This window comes from Topomyia yanbarensis, chromosome 2 (genome assembly GCF_030247195.1).
Source record: "Topomyia yanbarensis strain Yona2022 chromosome 2, ASM3024719v1, whole genome shotgun sequence".
Taxonomy (NCBI): domain Eukaryota; kingdom Metazoa; phylum Arthropoda; class Insecta; order Diptera; family Culicidae; genus Topomyia; species Topomyia yanbarensis.
In genome coordinates, this window is record NC_080671.1 from 284,995,096 (window position 1) to 285,013,381 (window position 18,286).

The 18,286-nt window shown below is 39.3% G+C and overlaps 1 protein-coding gene across 1 annotated transcript in view; it reads left to right on the plus strand.

Moving 5' to 3' along the window:
• The window catches only part of LOC131683215 (acyl-CoA synthetase short-chain family member 3, mitochondrial), a 967,052-nt gene that overhangs the window by 239,516 nt on the left and 709,250 nt on the right, over positions 1 to 18,286 (plus strand). The window lies entirely within an intron of this gene.

Genomic DNA, 18,286 nt, shown 5'->3' on the forward strand with positions numbered 1-18,286 from the left:
CTATGTGGCTATCTCTAATGGTTCATGTGCTATGATTTTTGCAATATTTAAGGTACGGTGGCTCTTTAAAAATTAGTTTTCTATTAATATCTTTTTATGTGTGAATTTCTCGCTAATATTTTGTTCTAGAGGTTTTTAGAACTTTTGTAAATACACTTTTTTCCTAAGCAATGAAATTTCTATCTCATTTGTTTGCGTAGTTACAGGTGATTTTCAAAACAAAAATGGGTTTTTTCCAAGCTATATATCTGCTAATATTGCAAATGGATTTTCAATCTTTTAATTTCATTTGAAAGATCGAAACTTATGTAGTTTTTGGTGAAAAAATTGCGAGAGCTTTATTTCTGTAAAATAAATAATTAATTTTTGAAAATGGTGTATTTTTCAACGATCCCTCCCCCCCCCCCAGAAATATTTTGGAGAAAATTGAAAAAATTGAATATGTTAAACAAAAATATGCCTAACATTTTAAAAGAAATTCTCAAAGTTTCATTTGCAAAAGTTATCTTGTGAAAATATTTCCTTGTAGTGAAAATTGGCTGCAGACTCGACACCTACCTGTCGGCACGTTGTGGAGGCTAGCTCAACCGCCGTGGACTATAACGAGTAGATCGCGGCGAAGCGAGGAGCTAGGAGCTTAATGGTTCACGAAACGGATATCGGTACCGAGAGAAATTTCGCCACATTCTGTAGTCCTTGACTGACGGCGAACATGGACTGGAGAGTGTGAGAGAAGTATCCCCATAGAGGCCACCAGGCGATTCGCTACCGTATCGGCCAATGGAACCCTGATGCAGCACGAAGAAGGACGGGCGGCAAGCTAAAGTGGAAGACGAAAGCCTTTAACGAAAACCTCTTTGTTGAGTTACTTCGGCGAACAACGGAATCAAGCACGTTGATACGACTGACGGCTAACAAGAAGGATTGTGACGGCTTGTGACGTTACAATGTCACGAAAACTAGGGCCATGTAGTAGACGGCATGCAGCTTACTGGTTAAATGAGTAACTCAGTACGCTATACGCTGCTTGTCTTAGATCCAGAAGACGGGCTCAGAGCGCTAGATCGGAGAGTGAGAGAGGAGCGCAAGCGACGTATCTAGAAGGTAGGGACTCTTTAAAACAGGAGATCAAGCTTAGCAAGCCAATTGCTATAAGCAGCTGTGCTGAGAAATAAACGCCAATCCCTGGGGGACGCGTACTGAGTCGTCAGCTGGTGTCGACGAGGGTCCGTCGACACCAGCTGAAATATGCCCGGGTAAGCTAAAGATAATCATTGAGGGTCTCTTCCCGAATCACGATTCAACTATCTGGTCACCGACACCGTACGGCGAAGAAGAAGGAGGTAACACAGTCGAGTGGCAAGTGACTAACGACGAGCTCAAAGACGCGTTGATGTGACTAAAATAAAAGAAAACCCTCGGTCCGGATGGAATACCAACCATGGCGCTGAAAGCTGCGATCCTGGTATATCCGGACATGTTCAGGATGCTACTGCTGAAGTCTTTAAACGATAGTAATCCCCGAAATGAGAAAGGTGCAGAAACTGATGTTGCTGCCAAAGTCAGGGAAGTCACCGGGCCATCCAGCCACGAATAGACCAATGCCGCAGCGTGACATAAAAGAATGAGCCAGATCCTGAAGAGCTACTTCCAGAGTAGAGCACTGCTGTACCAGACGAACAAAAGGGCAGAAGGCAATGCGGGTCGCAGCGGGCGTTACTCAGGGCTCCATTTTCTGTCAAACACTTTGGAATGGGATGTAAGATGCACTGATAATATAAATTCGTGAATATAATAAATCATGCAATGCACGAATTCATTCGTCGTTTTCTGCAACGAAGTATTTTCGTGCATTGTAAATAGTAAGTTTCGTTCATTTCATGAACAAGAATGGCCGTATGGTGAACAAAAGCTTTCGTAAATTTTACACATTTAATGTACATTGAACGAATGTTATCGTTGATAACGACATAATTTTTCGTAAATGAAATGAAATGTTTTATTTATTTTAATAAACGTTTATGTATATTACGAACGATTTAGTTGGTCGCACGAAATCTTTTCGTTTATCTTAGAAAAGTTTTCGTATTTATTGGCCTCTTATTGTTTTCAGTCGATCTTTTAGGATCGATGTTTTTTTTATTTAAAAAAATCGATGTGACCAAATAGATTTTATTGTGAAACGAAGAAATGGCCGCTTGATGAACGAAAGTTTCTTTTATTTTAATAAACGTTTATGTATATTACAAACGATTTCGTTGGTCGCATTCGATCTTTTAGGATCGATGTTTGACAGCACCGATATCGCTCTGGCTGAGAAAAACTCAAAATTATTCATACAAAATCAACGAGCAGTTCGCGACGGCTCAACTGATTCTGTACTGCTCCAGATTCTGAATCAACTGGAAGCGAAAGAGGTTCAGGAAATCTTCCTGCAACCGGCGGACACGGATACGACTACTAAATAGTTAGACAACAACAATTATCTGACCAATAGTAACAATGGCTCCATATTGCTCTTTTGACGTGGACGGTTTGACGAATGGTGCTCGTAAATATTATAAAGATATTCGTATATAACAGCGAACGACTCGTTTGCTGGATGAAACTGTTTCGTAATAAGCTAACGAAAGTCATTTCGTGGTTTTCACGAAAAACTCGTAATAAAAAATAAAAGTGTTTCGATAGAACTACGAACGATTCATCATATGTTCGAAAAATTCGTATATTTTATGAAAGTTGTTTGTACGAAATTAATTCCTAGAGATTTACGAATATATTCTATCAGTGTGGGGTCTTAACACTGCGGCTGCCCAGGAAAGCGAAAATCGTTGGTTTCGTGGACGATGTGTCAATAATGGTGAGACACTTGAAGAAATGAAGGTGTCGGTGACGGAGACAATAGATGCGATCGAGAGCTGGATGACCGGGTCAAGCTGAAAATAGCTCACAACACGACGGATTTGTTGTTGGACACCAACTGCAAAGCGGTTCGGCGGATACAGATCACCATCGAAGGGCATGTGAATACATCGAAGCGTGCACTGAAGCAATTGGGAGTGATAATCGACGACTGATTGAGCTTAAACAACCATGTTGATTACACATGCGAAATGTCGGGTCTTTATCTAGTGTTTCGTCATCGATACTGCTTGGGGTGCGGCGCAGAAAACCACGTGAAACCGCGAAAAGCTGAACAAGACGCTTCGACTACTGGTCATACGAGTTGCGATTGCGTACCGGAGGCAGTATGCCTTGGTGCCGAGATGATCCCCATCTGCATTACCCTGACGGAGGATATCAAGTGCTACAATCAATGAAATGTCAGAAACGTAAGGAAGATGATGAGAATCGATTTGATGATGACGGAGTATCTTCATCGGTGTGGGTACGCAACGTCAACACTGTGCCTGGAGCGTCTTCGAATGTTCGAGGTTTCAAGTATTTGAATGTCCAAGGAGAGTCTTTGAATGTCCGAGGTTTGAAGTGGCGTGCAGGGAGCTACTTAAAATGGGAGAACCGGACATCAACCCGGATAATGTAGCCTACAGAATGACAAGCGACGTAGAGACGTGGAACGCAGTAAACAGAGATATGATGTAGATCAGTGATTCTCAATCTGGGGTCCGCGGGCCCCAGGGAGCCGCGAAGTCATTGCTGGGAGTCCGCGAAGAAAAATATATTTTCCGAGTGCATATTGAAATTTCAAATCTTGTTTCCTAACAAATTGATACAAAATTGATGTTTATCTGTGGGGGTCCGCAGCAACCCAGTGTGATATCTAAGGGGTCCGTGGTACGAAAAAGGTTGAGAACCGCTGATGTAGATTATGACCGTCTTACAGCGGAATGGACATCGAACAACGGTTTCGGAAGAGCAATCACCGCCAGGGAACTCTCCGCAGGTATAAGCTAGATCCACCGCCGAGGACTAGTCGTTTAGACTGCAACAGAGCAGCGAGTATGAGTCGTCGAAACGCCAGCGAACTGAACGTCACGCTCCATGCAGATTCGCCAGACCGACTACGGCACCACACCGGTTGTTCCGATAGAAAATTAGCGAAAACCAAAGAAGAATCGATATTGGGTAGCGGGTCATCGGCGCACCAGTGCGTCGGATACTCTGCTTCACCAAAATCGCCGAACTGATCAAGGCACCTAGCTGATTAGCTCGATCTCGGGAGAACTTCTCTCGCCGGGGAATTCTCTGTCGGAGTAGGTCAGGTCCATCGTCGGGGACTAGACCGAGTTGTTCGCGAACAAGTCGAGGACTGAATGGACCATCAAGGAAGTAGTGCTAAATGGCCCAAGAAGAGAACTAAATGGCTTAAAGGAGTTGCGGTGCTAAATGGCACCGGTTACGGAGTCAAAGGGCTCAAGAAGTTGTGGTATTGAAACCAAATAAGAATCGGTATCGGGAGAACTTCTTTCGTCTGGGACCTCCCCTTTAGCTTACAGTCAGATTCACCGCCGGGAACGAGACCGCTTAGACCGCGACGATACACCACCAGCAAACCGGATGGCCCACTCTACCGGAATCGCCGAACTGACCGTAGCACCTGGCTGGTTGGCTCGAACTTCTCTCGTCAGGGAACTTTTCGTCGGAGTAGGCTAGATCTATCGTCGGGGACTAGACCGAGTAGTTCACGAACCAGTCGGAAGCTCAACGAGGAAGTGGTACTGAATGGCACAAGTGCACCTACCCGCAACGGCTACTCCCGCGCAACACGTTACCAACATATTATTCCCTTCCTAACACGGGGAAAACGCGAACGGGAAAAAAAACACAAAAGTCAGGTTTACGATTCTAGAAAAACATATATTACTCCTACTTTTTGTACACATCTGTATAGACTACCCTACTGTGCGATTCTTTTCGCGCCTAACTATTCAAAACTTAAAATCGATCTCGGTTGTTGGCAGCCAGAGGTACGCACAGTACATGGGGCCCAGCCTTGATCGAGTTAATTGAAAAAGGGAGAAAAAGAAAAAAAAAGCCTCGATTCTAAATCTTCTGAAGTTTATATAGTAAATTTCTTGCTTACTTCAGCAAGATTTCAATTATTGGCTATCTATCCTTGTTCAGCATGCGATTGACATTATATTTGTATTAGTGTCGCATCGCTTTCTATCTTTCTCCTTCGTTTGTAGTTTTTATGTTAATGTATTCCTATTCTCCTCTACCTTAAAGTAACTCTTGCTGTCTTCTATTATTTTACGAAGGTTCCCCGAACGTGAGTACTTCCTAATTGGTTTAGTGTTAGTGAGCCTTCGGTTCTCGCTAGAACCTCCTGTTCTCTTGTTCTAACTAAAGCTATTCGTAAGCAGTTGAACGCTCTATTTCCCGAACATAACTATGCATTTGTATCGATTCGCTCACAATCATAAAAACGCCACGCCTATGTAAATAATTACGTTAATTAATATTGGCACAGCCAAATTCTATACAACCGTATAAACACCTGCAGCCGGTGTCATTGGAAAACAATCATTAATTCTTCGAGCAACACAGTGACTCACGTTTGTTGTGCTATGTGCACTGCGACTTAAGCCGCTGCGTTTGCAAATTCGCTAGTGGCGAGTTCTTTCAGGTCAACCATAGACTTGTTGGTTGCGCATTTTTAGGTTTTTACTATTGTGGGGCTGTTCATCTCCCCTTTGTTAATGAGTTGATAATTATCTTGAAGAGATCATTATCAATGTTACGTGTTGGTTTTATAATAAATTCTTTACTGTTCTCCTAAATATGTTACCATGCTGCCCTCCCAGAAGCCGTTGTAGTTGCTGTTGCTTGAAGTCTGCCTTGGGATGTCGTCTTCTGGGTTGTTTGTTCATATAGTACTGCCTGTACATATGTTCCGTGTATCATGGGACTTATCAATTGGTCGACTTCGGATATCGGGTGTGGGTGTTTCGACTGCCATCTCGTGAGTCCGGGGTTGGTTTTCCGTTCGTTTGCCTCAGCTTCCTTCATCTATGCTGCATCTGGGGCTTGGTTTGCGTCCTGTTCGAGTGGATTATGTAATTTCGTTACTTCGTTTCCTTCCTCTCCTTCTTCTCCGTTTGTTGTTGTCGTTTTTGTGGTTACCGAGGATAGGATATTTGACTTATCCTGCCTCGTGAATTGTAAAATGTTGCAGACGAAATGCGATGTGTAACTTATCTCAGTCGTCTTTGCAATGCGTAATCTGTAGCTGACTTGCTAGTGTTACGACCTTTCCTACTGGATTCTTCCTACTGACGTTTAATCTGCCTTGCTGATTTCCTGATGGCTACTTTATTCCTGCCATCTAGTTTGTAAAAATGCTTCCCGCATGATGTGGTGTTGATGCGTTTCTTTAGTTCGTTGGTTATATATTTTGTTGGTGTTTTAGCTCCAGCCAGAGTTTGACGGTTCTGACTGCGCTTTACTGAACACTGCATAATGACTGGCAGTATGTCCAGCTTGAGTCGATTTTTTTTTTCAGTGGTTGCGACTCCGATTCTTTGCTATGGTTTTTCTTTTACTTGCTTCATATTGCGGCTTGTCTTACAACCATTCTCTACCTTTGATTTATTTGCCCGCTCCGGTTTTGCCCTTTCGTTCGTTGGTCCAGTTCTCATCCTTCACTGTTGCTCCGCCCTTGCCGTCACAACCCAACACCTTCAACCCTCTGTCTTCCGCCTGATTCGTCCTTTGTCATCATAAATTTTCAGACCAAAAGTATGTGGTGATGTTGGCTTCCTGGGGGTGAAAAATTTCTTTTGTCCCTGATCTTCAGATTTCACTTGCTTGTTTGTTGCTTTTCAAAAAAATTCTTTGTGGATAATAAATTGATATTAAATTGTGTAAAAAAATTTTTTTTTTTTTTTGCTTATTAATGTTATTATGTAATTTTCATCGCTCATATATTGTCGTTTGGGCATTTCAATCTAATCTTTCTTATTATGTAATTTTCATCGCTTATCAAATCATATATTGGCGTTTGCGCATTCAATCTAGTCTATCTTATTATGTAATTTTCATCGCTTATCAAATCATATATTGGCGTTTGCGCATTCAATCTAGTCTATCTTCACGTTCGGGTATTCTATCTAATCTATGTTTGTTCGAACAAGTGGTTAGTTATGTTATGTTTTTTTTTTCATATGGAGAAATAACCGTTTGTTAGTACTATGCTGTTTTCTTTTTTTTTTTTTTTTTTATATATATATATGAAGACATAGTAGTTTGTTAGTAATTTGCTTCGAATTGTTGTGATTAGCTTAGTTTGTTAGTGCGCTGTAAATGTGATTGAATGTTACCTATGTTTCCTTCTTTCGGCGAGACTGTGGTATCCTTTATTCGGATTGGTGTGGCCTCCTCCCCCCTTTCCAGTAAGGTGGTTGCAGGTGGGACCTGGTTTTACTGAAATTAGACTTAGATTCTTTCTTTATTATTTTGTTTTATTTATTTATTCATAATTCTCCACTTTATTTGTTTTTCTCTTGTTTCCCGTTTTCCGATATGTTGTCTGTTAGGCGTTTTTGTTATATTACTTAATTTCATCCTATGAAGTTCCCTGCTATTGGGCATGGATATCTGTTTGATTCGTATCCAGTATTATTTATATATTTTACGTGTTTGTTGAAACATTCCTTCAACCATTGTTTTTCCATCTGTATCCTGTATGTCATTACTCCTTTAATTATTCCCCTCAGACGCTTTTCTTCATTTCATCTGTTACCTCTTAATTCGTATTCTTCTCAATTTGACAACCCAGGGTGATCCTATAAAGATACCGTAAAAATATTATTCCCCGGAAGTATGTAAGCTTCCTATTATTAACCCTTCTATTTTGTTTTCTTTAGCCCCCCTTGAATACTTTCTTTGCTTTTTCATGATTGCATTGGTTTTTATCACTTTTGCCGTTTTTAATTAAACGTTCCTCTTGTTTAACCTTTTTTTTCCCCTTTATTGTATTATCTTCTCTGTAGGTCATGTTATATTTGTGTTTCTTCTTGTTGTGTCCTTCTGTCGCTGCGTTCATGTTTTACGTTTTTCTTTTTCGTGTATATTTTAATTCGACTGCGATTCTTAGTCGTCATGTAAATAGAATTTGTCATCACGTTCATAAAATAAAGACATTCATACTCATTCCGGGTTCCGGTTCCCTTGTCCGCTCATATGCTTTCATACTTGTATTAAGTGATATAAATGATTCTTAATCAATATTGCATATGTTTTATCCGCTGGCCAGCGTAGGGTAAGAAAAAAAATAATTCCAATTAAAAATTGTTCATTCTTTTCATATATTGTTGTCCATGTTTTCTTTGTGTCTAGGTTCTGCTTCATGATTTCCAGAGTGAATCTCCATCTTTTATTATTTGTAAATCATGCATTGTAATTCTGCGTTACTCGCAGGCGTTTCTCGCTTCCTTTTATTGCAGCTTTTCTGATATGCTTTTTCATTCCAATGCTTTTAACCTCTTATTTATATTGCGCCGCATGTGTCTTTATAATCTAAGAGTTTTCAATAAATTCTGTCTTTATCTTTTCCTTCTTATATTGTAGTATGTTCTTTATTTCTTCCATACTTTTGCTTCTGGCTTTGCAAATATTACTTTCTTAGTTGCAAATAAATATTTTCGTCAATTATACTCCTTTTTTGTATTCGCTTTTTAAAAGCTTTTCTTCATCTTATATCAAACGAACTATTACCCATTTCGTGGTAATTTTGTTCCTTTGTATCATATTTGTATACCTTTACCTTTATCTAAATTTTTTCTTTATGTTATGTTTATGGTTTTATGTTCTCACTGTTGATTATTTACTCTTTATTTTCCTTTCACTTTCGCTTTTCCTCATATTGTAAATTGCTTATATCCATGTTAATTAATGACAACGATTATCATGTTTATTTAATTTGCATTGTGTCTCTTATTGCGTTTTGTTGCTCAATACGTTCTTATTCCTCCTTGCATTTTTTTCAGTGCTGGTTTACTAATATGCGCTGTCGTAATATTTTGCGTCCTTTGTTGATTGGGTTGCATTGTACCCCCTTCTTTAGTATTTGGCGTTGCCTTCTGAATTTTTTGTTGTTGTTTATTTAAGCGCATGTTCATGTCTGGTTGTTTCTCTTTTTTCTTCTCATTTATGGTCTGTAATTTCGTTTTGCTTATAATGTTCCTATCCAGTGTGTGTTTCGTTTGTCTTCTGTTTTCCCTCTGTCCTATATTTGGTATGTGTGGTTCTATAACGGTTTTCCGTGTGCAGCATGATATCTCCCCTTTGAAACATAGGAAGAATATGCCTAAAGCTCCTCCTATGACCAAGAAGACACTAAATGTCGTCCATGGGTTCTCTAGAGGGGCATATGCTAAATTTTCTAGCGTGGTTCTATGGTTTTTTATTTCGTCGACTTCTACCCCTATGTCGAAAAGTTTCTTTGTGTCAAATAACGAAACTATCTTATTACGTTTTGAAAGAGACGGTATCCCCTTATCCTTCCATTTACTAGAAATATTTGGTATGTCCGTATGTGGTATGTGGTATGTTAATTTTGTTTCACCTTGTGTTTCACTGAAGTGTGTAATTCTTATACTATCCGTCTGTATCATCATGTCCGGCAGTAATTTTATATTTCCTTTGCCTTGTATTGTAGTTTCCGTAACGTTCTTTCCCGTGAAAACGGATACCTTCAATTTGTTAGGTGTAAAATACGTCCATATGTTTCTATTTGCAGTTTCCAACCATATGTCGTGGTTCAACTGCAGCACTTTTGTTTTGCATGTCGTCGTTATGTTTCTAAAATATAGCGCGGCCATACATGTGTCCTCTTGTTTGAGGTCTCTTTCTATATTGCTTAGTTTACAAAGCCTAGTGTCTCCTATTCTATCGCAGTTGTCATAATCTGCCTGGGTTAATACATATCCCCAGTTGTTTTCTTGTTTTATTATTATGTCTTCCTCTAAGTGCAATATTGTCAATATGTTTCCGGTTATGCTTGGCTCGATTGTGCCTTTATACGCATACCATTTGCTTTTTTTCACGAGCGGAATTTGAAGTGTCATAATTATATCTAAGTCGTTGGTGAGGTTTACGTAGTAATGAAGTGTATTTAATATCTCTGGCATAATTGCCCCGTCTGCTCTTCTCGGGAAAGTAAGGTTGTCGTTCAGCGTTGCTTCCTCACTGTCTAATGTTCGGATTAGTTGTACTGGGTTTATTATTTCCGCTAGGTCGAGGCTCTTTGTGTTTTCTGCGTGTAATATTGCTATCAACGTTTTTTGTTTTAGTTTTAAGTATTGTCTCATACTGTTATACCACATGCCTATCTCCATGAGTGTTGCTTCTAGGTATAGGTCTTTATCTCTGTCATTGGCTCTGTTAAGAGTGTTCCTGATTTCTGTTTTTAAAGATTCGAAATTTTTATTGTTGCTTTCGACTGCCTTATCCATGGTGATTGTTGAGTTGCTCACGAAATTGTATATTTTTTCGATTGCTGACGCTTGATGTTCTGTATTTTTGTTGAATCTTTCTTCGTTTCGTCTAAGTTTATCCATATTTTCGTCAATTCTAGTTCTGTCGTCGGAGTCCATTGCTCCAATTGCTGACCAAAACCCTCTTGGTGTTCTTGTTTTAAAGAAATACCTGATGTACGTGTTTATGTTCGCAATGTCACTAGTGTCTTTGCTCCAAACCGAGGTTATGACCCCGCATTTCACCGCGTAGTTGGGAATATTTTCCTCTCTTGACGCAAAAGCATCAGGACTTTGTATTTTATCTCCATTTGGCTCATTGTCGCTCCTATTCGATTTACGGAGGGCGATGTAGTTCAATTGCTGAGATATAAAAATTGTACATTCCTTAAGAAATTTCGCTCCTATAATTCCCGGGACGCACAAATCCTTTACAATATAAAATTTTATTGGATACTTCGAGTTCCCAATTATTAATGTGGTTTCTACTGATCCAATAGTTTCTGATTGTGTCAGATTAAAACCTGTAATGTATAACTTATCCCGATAGTTAATAAATCTGGCTCCAATTTTCGCGACCGTATCCCATCTTATTACATTAAGAAACGCTCCTGTATCAAGCATATATTTAATCCTAATGTCAGGCCTTTCTATTGAGGCGATATTTACTAGTAATTGATGATTTCTGGTACATTCTATGTCCAATTTCTCATATGGAGGCATGGTTTCTTGGAATTGATTACTCGTGTTTTCTTGCAATGTGGTGGGCCGTCCGTGGCCATTATATCGTATATTGAGCGACTTAGTACTCAGTCGTTGTCTGGTTGTATTATAATTTCTTAAATTCTTATTTGTGCTTGTTTTACTGTATGTACCGCAATTTACGCATACTTGTCGGGGTTGTTTAAACGGTTTATCTTCTGGCCTGTTATTGTAGGGGGTCCTGCCATCTATCTGCCCGAACTCCCCATCGTTCAGTTTTTTCTTTGGTTTTCATCTCTTCTATGCTCCTGCTTGTATGGTGACTCGCCTCTTTTCCAGTCTGGTTGTTCCCTCCATTGTCTGGGGTTTGAGTCATTCTGTTTCCAGGGGGGTTGCTGCTCCCTCCACTGGTTTTGCCCAGGCTCGTTTTGCCTCCAACCTGCTTGTTGTGCTTCTCTCCATGGTCTCGGGCCAGATTCATTTTGCCTCCAGCCTGTTTGCTGCGTTTCCCTCCATGGTCTTGGGCCCGGTTCATTTTGCCTCCAATCGATCCTGTTGTTTCCGTCTGGGCGCATGCTCCTCTGGTTGTTGTTATTCGTTTGGTAGTTGTAACTACCTCCTGGGCGCCCACTCTCTCCTTGTCTATTTTGTTGGTAGCTTCTATTGTTGTTTGTTCTTGGTGGCTGATAGCCGTTTCTGTATCTACCACGCTCGTTTTGGTAATCCTCGCGTCGAGGTCTATGGTCGTCGTTCCTAAACTGTCTTGGTGGATTGTTAAACCCCCCGTCTGTCGCCCATCTTCCTTTGAATTTGTTTGAATTTTGTACTAATTCCAATGATTCCAGTCTATTACCTATTTCCGTCAAATGCTCGCATTCTGCATGTCTTTCCTCTAAGTAGTTCAGTAGCTCGACTAGCGGCATTTCACGTTGACTCTGGGCTATTTGCTTAAGTTCTTTATTATATAAACCGCATATGCAGTGTAGCCTCAAGCTTTTTGTCATAGCCCTGTCTACTTCCCCTGGTCCTTCGTCATAATATTCGAGGTGGGTATTTATTTCCATCACTCGTTTTTTGTACTCTTTAAATGTTTCCTGTGGTTTTTGCCTTAGGGTTTCTATTTTGGTAATTATACTTTCTATGGATACATTATCCCCAAATTCTTTAATCAAGTTCGTCTTTGTTTCATTCCAAGTGTCGCCTTTGATTTTAGCGATTGCTGCTGCCGCTTTTCCTTTCAATTTCAGTAGTACCACATAGACTAGATCTGTATGCGGTTCGTCTGCTGGTATTTGTTCGGCAAAGTGATCGACGTGGTATAAAAACGCGTCTAATTCATCCCGAGACCCGTTAAACTCAGGGATACACTGAATAGCCTCTGTTTTAGGGAAGCGGTATTCCGCCTCTTGTGCATTACGCTGCATGGTGTTGCTTTTTATTTCGCATCCACTGTCTGATAAGCTTCTTTGTTTGGTTATTTTTGCTTCTGATAAGCGTATTTGTTTGGGTATAACTCCTTTTATATCTAACTTCTTTTCGAGTATTATTGTCCTATCAAGGATTTTTATTGACTGGTCGTATTTTTTCTGTACTATGTCTAATTTGTCGGTTAGTTCATTCCAAACTCTAACTTCGACTCTGTTTTCGTATTTACTTAATACTGCTTCGAACTCTTCGAAGGCTTCCTTAAGCAATTGTTTTTTTGTGAGGATTCCTTGGAGCGTTCTGGCTCTTCCTTTGTTTTTGTTTAAATTCTCGTATTCGCGTAAGATGTATTCACTGATTTCATCTAGCCTAGACATTTAGGGATTAGTATGTGCATCCAATGATTTGGCCTCCTAGCTGTTTTTTCATTGCTTCGTGGTGTGTCATTACACCGTTTCTAGTGTTCAATATGAGATTTCCGCATATTGTTGGGAGAAAGGTTCTTACGTAGAATTTTAGCTGGTTCGCTGTCGCTTTAATGGGAGTATGTGGGGTTTGAATGAGTATTAGTTCTTCGTGTAGTTTTACTTGGACTATTTCACCCTGTTCTTTGATTATTTCAATAATTTTTTCCCTGCGTAGTAGTTCAACAACCTCATTGGTGTTAGCTACGCTAGTATTAATAAGTACAGTTTCCGATGTGAATTGTATGTTCACTAATGCTTTCAATATTCTTCCAGCCCTCATTATTTGTTCAATAACAGTTTAAGGTAATTTGTTTTATTTATCCAATCGTCTTCGTTTTTTCACTTTCCATGAGAAACGAACGTTTGAGGAAAAAAAAGAAAAAAGATGAAATGTGTTTTAATTGCAATCGTATCGCCTCAGCGCGTTCAGTTCCTTGCACCCACCGATTGCGTCACGATTGTTGATATATCTTCTCCCGCTATTTAATTATTTCGTCATCAACCACAGTCTCGGTCTCTTCGTCGGTACCAGCTGTTTCAGTACATGGCTGGTTGCCAACGTAAAATGCTTATTCTGCTAGTCCGTTCTCGCTTCATGGTGTAAGGTTTCATTTACTTCTCGTTCGTCGTGTTATGGTCGTCACTATATGTCATTATACATTGTCGGGTATATTCACCGTGTGTGGTGGATTAATTAATTAATTAATTAAGTAATGCAATGTACAAAATCAACCGTTTCTTCGAAAAAAACCGAAAATAGCCAGATGTAGTTCCTGTGATCCTACTATCGCGGCGTAATAGCTCAATAAAGTTGATCTTTTTATATTGTCCCTGTGTAGTATAAAAGAAAATTTCTTTTTCTCGCTTACCTGAGCTGCATTGTTGATCTGCTCGTTAGTTCCTGTCGAGATGATCTAGATCCTTAAACTCGTAGCAAGCGCATATGTATTTGTAGAGATCGTTGACGCACTCTGTCAAAGTTTTGTGAACAAAGAAACTTTCACTGAATCGATCAGATATGCTGAGTGTTTGTCTTTTTCCACATTTAAGCTATCGTATTTTTCGTGGTTTGTTATTTTTCTTCAGTTTTCACCATCAAATTCCGCAGACAATTTACGCATTTTTTTTCATCACATTCAATATTAACACGATCAGAAATCGTCGAATTTCTGCTTTTCTCGGATCTACACTTATGGTTAAGGTTTCCTCGCGACGAGACTTATTTCAGGCATTAAAACTGGTTACCACCAACGCCTGTCTCGATGTTTTTTTTTTCTCTCTTTGACGATAGTAGTCGGTAAAATGCCAACTTATTCACTAAAAAACGCTCAAACACTTTCAAAATGTAACCTTTCTTCTCACTTTATGGTATACACTGATCTGAAGACATTGCTGATTTTAGCCTCCAGTCATAAATGCGTCCTGCAATCTCTCAGGATTGCTAAACCGCTGTCACCACATGCACCTACCCGCAACGGCTACTCCCGCGCAACACGTTACCAACATATTATTCCCTTCCTAACACGGGGAAAACGCGAACGGGAAAAAAAAACACAAAAGTCAGGTTTACGATTCTAGAAAAACATATATTACTCCTACTTTTTGTACACATCTGTATAGACTACCCTACTGTGCGATTCTTTTCGCGCCTAACTATTCAAAACTTAAAATCGATCTCGGTTGTTGGCAGCCAGAGGTACGCACAGTACATGGGGCCCAGCCTTGATCGAGTTAATTGAAAAAGGGAGAAAAAGAAAAAAAAGCCTCGATTCTAAATCTTCTGAAGTTTATATAGTAAATTTCTTGCTTACTTCAGCAAGATTTCAATTATTGGCTATCTATCCTTGTTCAGCATGCGATTGACATTATATTTGTATTAGTGTCGCATCGCTTTCTATCTTTCTCCTTCGTTTGTAGTTTTTATGTTAATGTATTCCTATTCTCCTCTACCTTAAAGTAACTCTTGCTGTCTTCTATTATTTTACGAAGGTTCCCCGAACGTGAGTACTTCCTAATTGGTTTAGTGTTAGTGAGCCTTCGGTTCTCGCTAGAACCTCGTGTTCTCTTGTTCTAACTAAAGCTATTCGTAAGCAGTTGAACGCTCTATTTCCCGAACATAATTATGCATTTGTATCGATGCGCTCACAATCATAAAAACGCCACGCCTATGTAAATAATTACGTTAATTAATATTGGCACAGCCAAATTCTATACAACCGTATAAACACCTGCAGCCGGTGTCATTGGAAAACAATCATTAATTCTTCGAGCAACACAGTGACTCACGTTTGTTGTGCTATGTGCACTGCGACTTAAGCCGCTGCGTTTGCAAATTCGCTAGTGGCGAGTTCTTTCAGGTCAACCATAGACTTGTTGGTTGCGCATTTTTAGGTTTTTACTATTGTGGGGCTGTTCATCTCCCCTTTGTTAATGAGTTGATAATTATCTTGAAGAGATCATTATCAATGTTACGTGTTGGTTTTATAATAAATTCTTTACTGTTCTCCTAAATATGTTACCATGCTGCCCTCCCAGAAGCCGTTGTAGTTGCTGTTGCTTGAAGTCTGCCTTGGGATGTCGTCTTCTGGGTTGTTTGTTCATATAGTACTGCCTGTACATATGTTCCGTGTATCATGGGACTTATCAATTGGTCGACTTCGGATATCGGGTGTGGGTGTTTCGACTGCCATCTCGTGAGTCCGGGGTTGGTTTTCCGTTCGTTTGCCTCAGCTTCCTTCATCTATGCTGCATCTGGGGCTTGGTTTGCGTCCTGTTCGAGTGGATTATGTAATTTCGTTACTTCGTTTCCTTCCTCTCCTTCTTCTCCGTTTGTTGTTGTCGTTTTTGTGGTTACCGAGGATAGGATATTTGACTTATCCTGCCTCGTGAATTGTAAAATGTTGCAGACGAAATGCGATGTGTAACTTATCTCAGTCGTCTTTGCAATGCGTAATCTGTAGCTGACTTGCTAGTGTTACGACCTTTCCTACTGGATTCTTCCTACTGACGTTTAATCTGCCTTGCTGATTTCCTGATGGCTACTTTATTCCTGCCATCTAGTTTGTAAAAATGCTTCCCGCATGATGTGGTGTTGATGCGTTTCTTTAGTTCGTTGGTTATATATTTTGTTGGTGTTTTAGCTCCAGCCAGAGTTTGACGGTTCTGACTGCGCTTTACTGAACACTGCATAATGACTGGCAGTATGTCCAGCTTGAGTCGATTTTTTTTTTCAGTGGTTGCGACTCCGATTCTTTGCTATGGTTTTTCTTTTACTTGCTTCATATTGCGGCTTGTCTTACAACCATTCTCTACCTTTGATTTATTTGCCCGCTCCGGTTTTGCCCTTTCGTTCGTTGGTCCAGTTCTCATCCTTCACTGTTGCTCCGCCCTTGCCGTCACAACCCAACACCTTCAACCCTCTGTCTTCCGCCTGATTCGTCCTTTGTCATCATAAATTTTCAGACCAAAAGTATGTGGTGATGTTGGCTTCCTGGGGGTGAAAAATTTCTTTTGTCCCTGATCTTCAGATTTCACTTGCTTGTTTGTTGCTTTTCAAAAAAATTCTTTGTGGATAATAAATTGATATTAAATTGTGTAAAAAAATTTTTTTTTTTTTTTTGCTTATTAATGTTATTATGTAATTTTCATCGCTCATATATTGTCGTTTGGGCATTTCAATCTAATCTTTCTTATTATGTAATTTTCATCGCTTATCAAATCATATATTGGCGTTTGCGCATTCAATCTAGTCTATCTTATTATGTAATTTTCATCGCTTATCAAATCATATATTGGCGTTTGCGCATTCAATCTAGTCTATCTTCACGTTCGGGTATTCTATCTAATCTATGTTTGTTCGAACAAGTGGTTAGTTATGTTATGTTTTTTTTTCATATGGAGAAATAACCGTTTGTTAGTACTATGCTGTTTTCTTTTTTTTTTTTTTTTTTTATATATATATATATGAAGACATAGTAGTTTGTTAGTAATTTGCTTCGAATTGTTGTGATTAGCTTAGTTTGTTAGTGCGCTGTAAATGTGATTGAATGTTACCTATGTTTCCTTCTTTCGGCGAGACTGTGGTATCCTTTATTCGGATTGGTGTGGCCTCCTCCCCCCTTTCCAGTAAGGTGGTTGCAGGTGGGACCTGGTTTTACTGAAATTAGACTTAGATTCTTTCTTTATTATTTTGTTTTATTTATTTATTCATAATTCTCCACTTTATTTGTTTTTCTCTTGTTTCCCGTTTTCCGATATGTTGTCTGTTAGGCGTTTTTGTTATATTACTTAATTTCATCCTATGAAGTTCCCTGCTATTGGGCATGGATATCTGTTTGATTCGTATCCAGTATTATTTATATATTTTACGTGTTTGTTGAAACATTCCTTCAACCATTGTTTTTCCATCTGTATCCTGTATGTCATTACTCCTTTAATTATTCCCCTCAGACGCTTTTCTTCATTTCATCTGTTACCTCTTAATTCGTATTCTTCTCAATTTGACAACCCAGGGTGATCCTATAAAGATACCGTAAAAATATTATTCCCCGGAAGTATGTAAGCTTCCTATTATTAACCCTTCTATTTTGTTTTCTTTAGCCCCCCTTGAATACTTTCTTTGCTTTTTCATGATTGCATTGGTTTTTATCACTTTTGCCGTTTTTAATTAAACGTTCCTCTTGTTTAACCTTTTTTTTCCCCTTTATTGTATTATCTTCTCTGTAGGTCATGTTATATTTGTGTTTCTTCTTGTTGTGTCCTTCTGTCGCTGCGTTCATGTTTTACGTTTTTCTTTTTCGTGTATATTTTAATTCGACTGCGATTCTTAGTCGTCATGTAAATAGAATTTGTCATCACGTTCATAAAATAAAGACATTCATACTCATTCCGGGTTCCGGTTCCCTTGTCCGCTCATATGCTTTCATACTTGTATTAAGTGATATAAATGATTCTTAATCAATATTGCATATGTTTTATCCGCTGGCCAGCGTAGGGTAAGAAAAAAAATAATTCCAATTAAAAATTGTTCATTCTTTTCATATATTGTTGTCCATGTTTTCTTTGTGTCTAGGTTCTGCTTCATGATTTCCAGAGTGAATCTCCATCTTTTATTATTTGTAAATCATGCATTGTAATTCTGCGTTACTCGCAGGCGTTTCTCGCTTCCTTTTATTGCAGCTTTTCTGATATGCTTTTTCATTCCAATGCTTTTAACCTCTTATTTATATTGCGCCGCATGTGTCTTTATAATCT